Source organism: Phaseolus vulgaris, chromosome 1 (assembly GCF_051622355.1).
Source record: "Phaseolus vulgaris cultivar YP4 chromosome 1, ASM5162235v1, whole genome shotgun sequence".
NCBI classification, from domain to species: Eukaryota; Viridiplantae; Streptophyta; class Magnoliopsida; order Fabales; family Fabaceae; genus Phaseolus; species Phaseolus vulgaris.
In genome coordinates this window covers 32,736,870-32,745,168 of record NC_143498.1, presented here as the reverse complement: position 1 = coordinate 32,745,168, position 8,299 = coordinate 32,736,870, and positions in this window count along the sequence as shown.

Sequence of the window (8,299 nt, the reverse complement as noted above, 5' to 3'; positions counted from 1 at the left end):
ACCTTACCCTCTTCGACGAGTCCTAATGCGTTGTGGACGGCCAGATCGTGCCACAGGAATGACTCTCTTTGTAATTCTATTTTGTTGTCAACCAAACTTTCTTGCATACTTTATAAGTATTTATTTCTTTAACTGACGCCTCTATTTGCCTTGCGTGTCTGTTCGTCCTTGGAGTTAATACGTGAGAGGGGGCGTATGTCTTCCCCCCCTTCTTGATGTTTGCTACCCCAATGGGCCGCACTTTCTCGATTTCACCCTTGCTGTATAAAATCAGGGTATAACTGTTTTCGCCCTTGTTACAATTGCCAAGGGACGAGACTCCGATACTCGAACCATACTTTCTTTCGTCTTGGTGTGCTTACGCGAGAGGGGTTTACCTGGGGAGGCCAAACTACCTCTGTTTTCTGCGTAATACTTCAAGGGAGGAGGTTCCTTTAGTTTTAACGAACCATATTCTTCTTCGCCTAGGTGAACTTACACTAGAGGGGCTTATTGGGAAAACCAAACTACCTCTACTTCTCTGTGCATCACTTCGAGGGAAGAGGTTTGTTTTATCTTAGCAAACCATACCATTCTCGAGCTAGGTGAACTTACGCAAGAGGGAGGTCCCCTCGGGGAACCATACTACTTCCGCTCTTGACTACTCACCACAAGGGAGAGGTTTCGTTTCTTTCGACGAACCGTACTATTCTCGGGCTTGGTGAACTCACGCAAGAGGGAGCCACTCGGGGAACCATACTACTTCTGCTATTGACTTACCACTACAAGGGAGAAGTTTGTTTATTTTGCAATGTACATTTAACTGAATAACTTTTATTCGGGTGACCTCGTTAAAAAACCCTTTTAAGGGAAAAAGAGTGTCCCCTTAAACGTGTACAAGTGCAAGATTTAACTAAAATAAAACTTCAGGTTAGTCGCGTTCCAAGTGCGAGGAATCGCGCCACCTTCTAATGTCTCGAGCCTGTATGCTCCATTCCCAAGGGCTTCCGTTATTATGAAAGGACCGGTCCACTTGGGAGATAACTTGTTTTCTAACTGATACGGGTGGGCCTTCCTCATCACCAGGTCGGCGACCTGGAACTGCCGAGGTCTCAGCTTGGAGCTGTACTTGTACTCCACCCTCCATCTGAAGGCTTCCGCTTTAATCCTTGCTTTTTCCCTCACTTCATCCAGTAGGTCCAAGTTCACCTTTCTTTCCTCGTTTGACTCCTCAACCACAAAGTTATGGAAACATGGTGAGTTCTCCTGGATTTCTACTGGGATCATAGCGTCTGAACCATATACCAAATTAAATGGTGTTTCCTTGGTCGTGGATTGAAGGGTAGTGTGGTAGGCCCACACGATTCTAGGAACTTCTTCTGCCCAGGTCCCTTTGGCTTTGTCCAACCTTCTTTTCAGACCTCTGAGCAGAACTCGGTTGGCCGACTTGACCTGTCCGTTCGTCTGGGGTTGTTCCACAGATGCGAATACTTGCTTTATCTCCAGCTCCTTACATAGCTTGCCCAATTGCTGGCTTGCAAACTGGGTACCATTATCGGATACTAACCTCTCCGGGATTCCGAAGCGGCACACTATGTTTTTCCACATGAAGTACTGGACCTTGTGGGCCGTGATCTACGTTACTGGTTCGACTTCGATCCACTTCGTGAAACACTCTATGGCAACCACGAGGTACTTCATCTGCCGTACCGCCAAAGGGAAGGGCCCCAGAATATCGATTCCCCATGTATGGAATGGCCATGGGCTGTATATTGATCTCAACTCTTCTGGGGGCGCTTTGTGCCAATCAGCGTGTTGTTGGCACTGCTTGCATCGTTGGGCATATCTCGTGCAATCCTCCCTCATGGTTGTCCAGTAATAACCTGCACGGATGGCTTTTGACGAGAGAGATCGGTCGTCGATGTGGCTACTGTATATTCCTTTGTGTAGTTCTGCCATGATGCGCGTGGATTGCTCACCGTCCACACATACTAGTATGGGATGGGTGAATCCGTGCCTGAATAACTTTGCATCAATTATGGTGTACTTGCTTGAATTTTTCTTGATTTTTAGGGCTTCTGCGGGATCTAACGGGAGTACTCCATCGGCCAAGTAGTGCTGGTAGGCTGTCATCCATGTTTCCCCTGATTCGACCTGGTGAACCTACGACACTATCTCCCCAGCAACCGGATACCTGCTTATTCTGGGTGTTTTCATCGTCTTTTGCGTTAACGATCAATGACTCCTCCTCGTCCCTTCCGATGTGCTAACATGCTGGATTTTTGCCATTTTGTCTGTGGTAGTTCGAGGTGTCTTCAGGGTTTCCTGAATCACCGTCCTCTGCCCCCTTACCCGAACTGGCGAGTTTCGCAAGCAAGTCAGCTCGGGCATTTTATTCTCTGGGTACATGGACTAACTTGAACACTTCGAACGATTCTTTTAGCACCTGGACGTATTCTAAATAAACCCTAAATATTCCCCCATGACCTGGCCTGTAACTAACAAAGAATCACTTTTCGCCAACAATCCCTTCGCTCCCATCTCTTTTGCCAGCAGCATTCCCGCGATCAGGGCCTCATACTCCGCCTGGTTGTTGTTGGCCTTAAAAGCGAAACGAAGGGCCAGCTCGATTAGCAACCCATCCGAACCCTCCAAAATAACACATGCTCCGCTACCTTGTTGGTTTAAGGAACCGTCTCAGAAAGTACCCACTTGAAATCCGCCCCTTCTTGGTGTGTGGCTGCTGAGGAGAGTTCTATTACGAAGTCGGCATAGATCTGGCCCTTGATGGGGCCCCTAGGTTCATAATGTATGTCGAATTCAGACAGTTCCACCGCCCATCGCGCCATCCTTCTCGCCATATCTGGTTTTTGCAAAACTTTATTGGAAGGTCTGTCATTACTATCACGGTGAAACTCTGGATGTAGTGGTAGAGCCTTCTTGCTGAAAATACTACTGCTAGGGCCGCCTTTTCTAAGGCTTGGTATCTTACCTCCGGCCCCTACAACACCTTACTGGCGAAGTAGATTGGTCTTTGTACCTGGTCTTGCTCTTGTAATAGAACTGAACTGATTGCCTTTTCTGTAACTGCGAAATATAAATGGAGTGGGGTACTTAACTAGGGCTTGCACAATACCGGAGGGCTGGCCAGGTAATTTTTCAATTTTTCGAATGCCTTCTCACATTCACGGGTCCAGACGAACCTGTTGTTCCTTCTCAGGCACTGGAAATAATGGTGACCCTTGTCCCCTCCCACCGATACGAATCTGGATAGAGCGGCCATGCGCCCTATCAACTGCTGCACCTCTTTCACCGAGATCGGGCTTCTCATATCTATTATGGCAGCACACTTTTCGGGGTTTGCCTCGATTCCTCGTTCAATGAGTAGGAAACCCAAGAATTTCCCTACCTCCACTTTGAACACGCACTTCTCCGGGTTCAACTTTAGCATGTACTTTACTATTATAGTGAATAGTTCTTCCAAGTCGGTTACGTGTTGTTCCCTCTGCTGGGAGGTGACCACCATGTCATCTACATATGCTTGGACATTCCGCCCCAACATTGGTGCTACTACTCTGTCCATTAATCGTTGGTAGGTGGCCCCTGCATTCTTTAGCCCGAAGGGCATGGCTTTATAACAATAACAAGATGACTCAGTCATGAACGCGGTTTTGCACTCATCCCTGGGGTGCATCAAGATCTGGTTATAGCCAGAGAAGGCATCCAAGGAGCTGAGTAACTTGCACCCAGAGGCACTATCTTCCAAAGCATCGATGTTGGGCAGCGGGTAAGAAACCTTTGGGCAAGCTTTGTTGAGATCCGTGAAATCTACACACATCCTCCTCTTCCCATTTGCTTTCTTTACTAGCACCACGTTGGCTAGCCATTCGTGGTACTGGATTTCCCTGATGTGGCCAGCTTTCAACAACTTCTCCGTTTCCTCCCGTATGACCTGACACTTCTCTTCGTTGAACTTTCGTCTTCTTTGGCGGACAGGCCGGACGCTGGAGTCCATAGTGAGGCGATGACACAGGAAATCAAGGTCAATGCCGGGCATATCGGCGATGGACCATGCGAAGGCGTCGAGGTGTCGTGCTATGACCCCGACGACTTGATCATGTGACTCCTTGGTCAGAGATTGCCCCAGTTTAAACGTCTTTCCTCCGATCTCCCTTTCCATCACACCTCCAGCAGGCTCGGGCTGGTTTTCTCTGATGATCTCTTCACGGGTTACTCCGTCTTCCCTCGGTGGTTTGGTTGTGACAGAGAACACTCCTCCTTTTGTCTTGAGGTTGTTTTTGTAACACTTCTTAGCCTCCCTTTGGTCAGACGTGATGATGATCACTGCTCCCTCGTGGGAGGGCAATTTCACTTTCATGTGCCTCGTGGAGGGAACTGCCCCCAGCCTGTTCAAGGGTGGTCTTCCCAACAGTATGTTGTAAGCCGAGGGTGCGTCGACGACAAGGTACCTGATGCTAGTAGTGCGTGAAGACGTGTTGTCTGTGAATGTTGTCCTTAGTTCGATATACCCCCGAACCTCCACCTCATTTTCTGCAAAGCCATACAAACATCTGGTGTAAGGCTTTAATTGGTCCGTGGACAACTGCAAGCGGTTGAAGGTTGTCATGAACATAACATCGACCGAACTTCCTTGATCTACAAGGACACAACGCACCCTTCTCCCGGCGGTGACTAGAGAAATTACCACCGGATCATTATCGTGAGGTATGACATCTCGGAGGTCGGCTTTTGTGAAGACGAGGTCGACATCGGTGACCAGATCTGCCGGTAGTACTTCTGTCGTCGTCACCCCTTGTGGATACTTTTTCGGCTGGGAGGCGGTGCATCCTCCTCCTGAAAATCCTTCTGAGATAGTGTTTACTTCTCCGTGAATAGGCCCCTCGTGCCCCTAATCCGCTCCCGCAACCACCAACGTCTGATCGTTTGGTGCTTCTTGAAGGTAATCCTTCAGGAAACCGCTCTTTACTAACTCATTTAATTAATGCGCCAAGGCCAAGAATTTCGTATGTAGTGGCCATTTGCTTGGTGGAATTCGCACCAAGCGTTCTTGTTAGGCCCCATCTTCCTGTCAGTCTTCGCCGACACCTTCAATCTTGCCGCTATGTGAGCGATGGCGATCAACTCCTTGAGCTCTACTCGGAAGTTATGCTTCGGGGGAGGATCCCTTTGCGTGCATGCCCCCCTCTGGGCCCACTCATAGGGATTTTCCGCCCCCTTCTTCTCCACTGTCGCTTCGTGGACCCTCATAGGCTAAGGTTGGGTGATTGCTCGTGGTCGGGCTGGGGCGACGAGACCTTATTGTTAGAATAGATGGCTTTATACTAGAGGGGGGGTGAATTGTTTAAAGAGGGTTTTCGCAAACTTTTCAAACAAGAATGAAATTATCTCAAGAAACAATTGATTTAGAAATTCAGTTCGCCAAAACAGCAAGCAAAAGCTGCAGTACCAGAAAAACAATCGGTTGTTTCGCAGAAACAATCGGTTGTTTGTACCAGCAAACAACAAAATAAAACTGAATTTAAAGAGTTAAAGATAGAGAGATTGTACATAATTGTTTATACTGGTTCACTCCAAACCTAGAGTTACATCCAGTCTTCTCAGAAACCCTGAGGAAATCCACTAAGCAACCACACCTTGATCACTTACACAACAACCAAGAGAATGACCTTTAGCACCTCAAGAAACACACTCTCCTTGGCCAACACGCCAACACTAAGATTGCTAATCTTGATCCCCTCAAGAACACACAACCAATCTCAGCAAACACAGAAACGAAACTTGTTTAACAGCGTACAAGGATTACACTTGTTACAAAAGATAATATGAAATCAATACAAGCAGAATCCTATTCCATACACTTTGATCAATCAAAAACTCTTAGCAATCTCAGCTCTTTGAAAAACTCAAAAACTCTTAGCAAAAACTTGTCAAAGATTAATTGTCAAATCTGTTTTTCTGAATTTATTCAAAGATGCAGTTTGTTATCAAATCTTAACAAAACTCTTAAGTTGCATTAAAAGATTGGTCAAAGCATTTAATGACTGGAGCGTAAGCAGTTAAAACATTTAAAGCTCAGTCAAAGATAAAACAGTTTTTCTGTTATGTTCCCAAAACAAACAATCGGTTGTTTCCTCGAATCAATCGGTTGTTTTGGTTCTTAACAGTTCAACCATTTTAAAAACAGTTTTCAATCTTTTTCTCAAAACACCTAAGTATAAACAATCGGTTGTTTCGACAAAGCAATCGGTTGTTTTAACTTAGTTTGAAAACATTTTACTTTCACAAAGATTGAGAATGCCTATGCTTTAGATTTAATCAAAGGGTGGATTACAACATCCAAACTACCCCATAACTATACTAAACCAGCACAGCAACATCAAGCACAACAGAGGCTTCAACATCTTTCAAAGGGTTTGGATTCTTCAAAACTTGAACACCACTTGGTTCAACAATCTCCTCCTATTTGATGAAGACAAATCCCTGATGTTTGTGTTGTACCTGATTGAATCTGAAGCAGTTCCTGCAAAATACAGTTTTGAACAAAGCATAGAACTTCTGATATTTGGTTAGCACAGTTAAACAGTAATAAACTTCAGAGCTAAATATCAGAAAAATATTACTCATCCCAAACTGTTTTAACAAATAAAAAACGAAACTTAAAAACTTAAACATAGCATATATATCCCCCTATTTGTCTTCACAAATAGACAAAGATAAGAGATAAAACAAGATATTGTTTTGATTACATCAGAATTAAAGCAACAACAACAGAAAGAAAAAAATTTAAAAACCAGATATAACAGCAAGAAAACAATCGATTGTTCCGATAACCAATCAATTGTTTTTCCTTCATTCTTCTTCATCAGCAAACTGAAGATCAAAGATTTGATTCTGGACAGCTTCAATGTGTTCATCCAGAGTCATGAACCTTGCATCCATGTTGTTGAATCTGTTATCAATGTTCTGGAAGTTGCTAACACACAGATCATGAAGATTCCTTTGATTCTCCCCAAAAGTATCAAGCCTATTGATCATGTATCTTTCAAAAGAAGACATGGTTGGCATTCCATCTTCCTGATCTCTAACACCAGCACTATGTCCAGCATCTTGATAATCTTCAGGTGGATCTTCATGTTGAACATCCATATCAGCAGGTTCATCTTGTTCAAGATTAGCAACACCACTAGATGAAGCACCATGATCACCATCCTTACTAATCCATTTTCCACCTACTTTGGTAAAAACCCATCTTGCTGAGTGATTCATTGTTCAACTCTTGAGTTGACTTGACTAACTCAGAAGTTTAATCTTCAAGGTTAACTTCAAAATAGAGTAGAAATTTAGATATCAAAACAGCATATGGATAATGATAATCACCTAACCTCATGGCTTTTTGCATGTGTTCTTTGATGATATGGATCTAATTGATTTTGATTTTCTTGGTGATGCATAAGATATATACCAGATCTTCTTCAGTTAGCACAGAATGATTACTTCCCCTTGGAGTTAGAATCCAAGTTACAATGAGAGCAAGCAATCTCTCATCAAGCTTTAGACCTCCAACCGAGCATGTACTTACTTGAGCATGTCGATTCTTCAAGCAACTCTTGTAGAATTGGATTTTGTTAAAATCCTCAACCACTCCAAGGTTTCCCTTGTTGATTCTAACCAGAGAACTTGAGACCAGCAACAACAGCCCATACTTCATGAGTTATCTCCATTTCTACACCCTTCACATGAGAAACTAGATTGTTTCCCTCAAACTTGAGGTTTGTGTAGAACACCCTCACCAAATATGGATATATGTTTCCCTTCATCTCCAGAAATTTTCTGAGAGATTGATCCTTGAGTAGCCTTCTCACATTATCAAGCTTTTGACTTTTCAGCCAATCAAAGCATACAACCTTGGGGTTGTTTATCTTCTTGATACTTGTTTCATACCTATACTTCTCAATTAGATCATTGTCTCCAGAAAACCAGCCTTCTAGCCTTCCTCCAGACCTTACAGCTCTGGATTTGACTCTCTTTGAGGTGGGAGGAGTTGATTCCATGATGGCAGAGAAGAAAACAGAGAAGAACTCACTTCACAGATTTTTGCAAGAGATGTTGCAATTGGTTGTTCTTGTTGAAGAGATCAACTGCACCAGATTTTATAGCAGAAAACGAATCAATTAGCATTTAATTTCATTAGTGAGTACCTGATTTTCAGAGAGAGAGAGGACTTGACTCTGCTCTACACAGAAAATATCAGAAAAAGTTGAGAATCACATGGTCTTCACATGTGATCTTTGACTAGTCA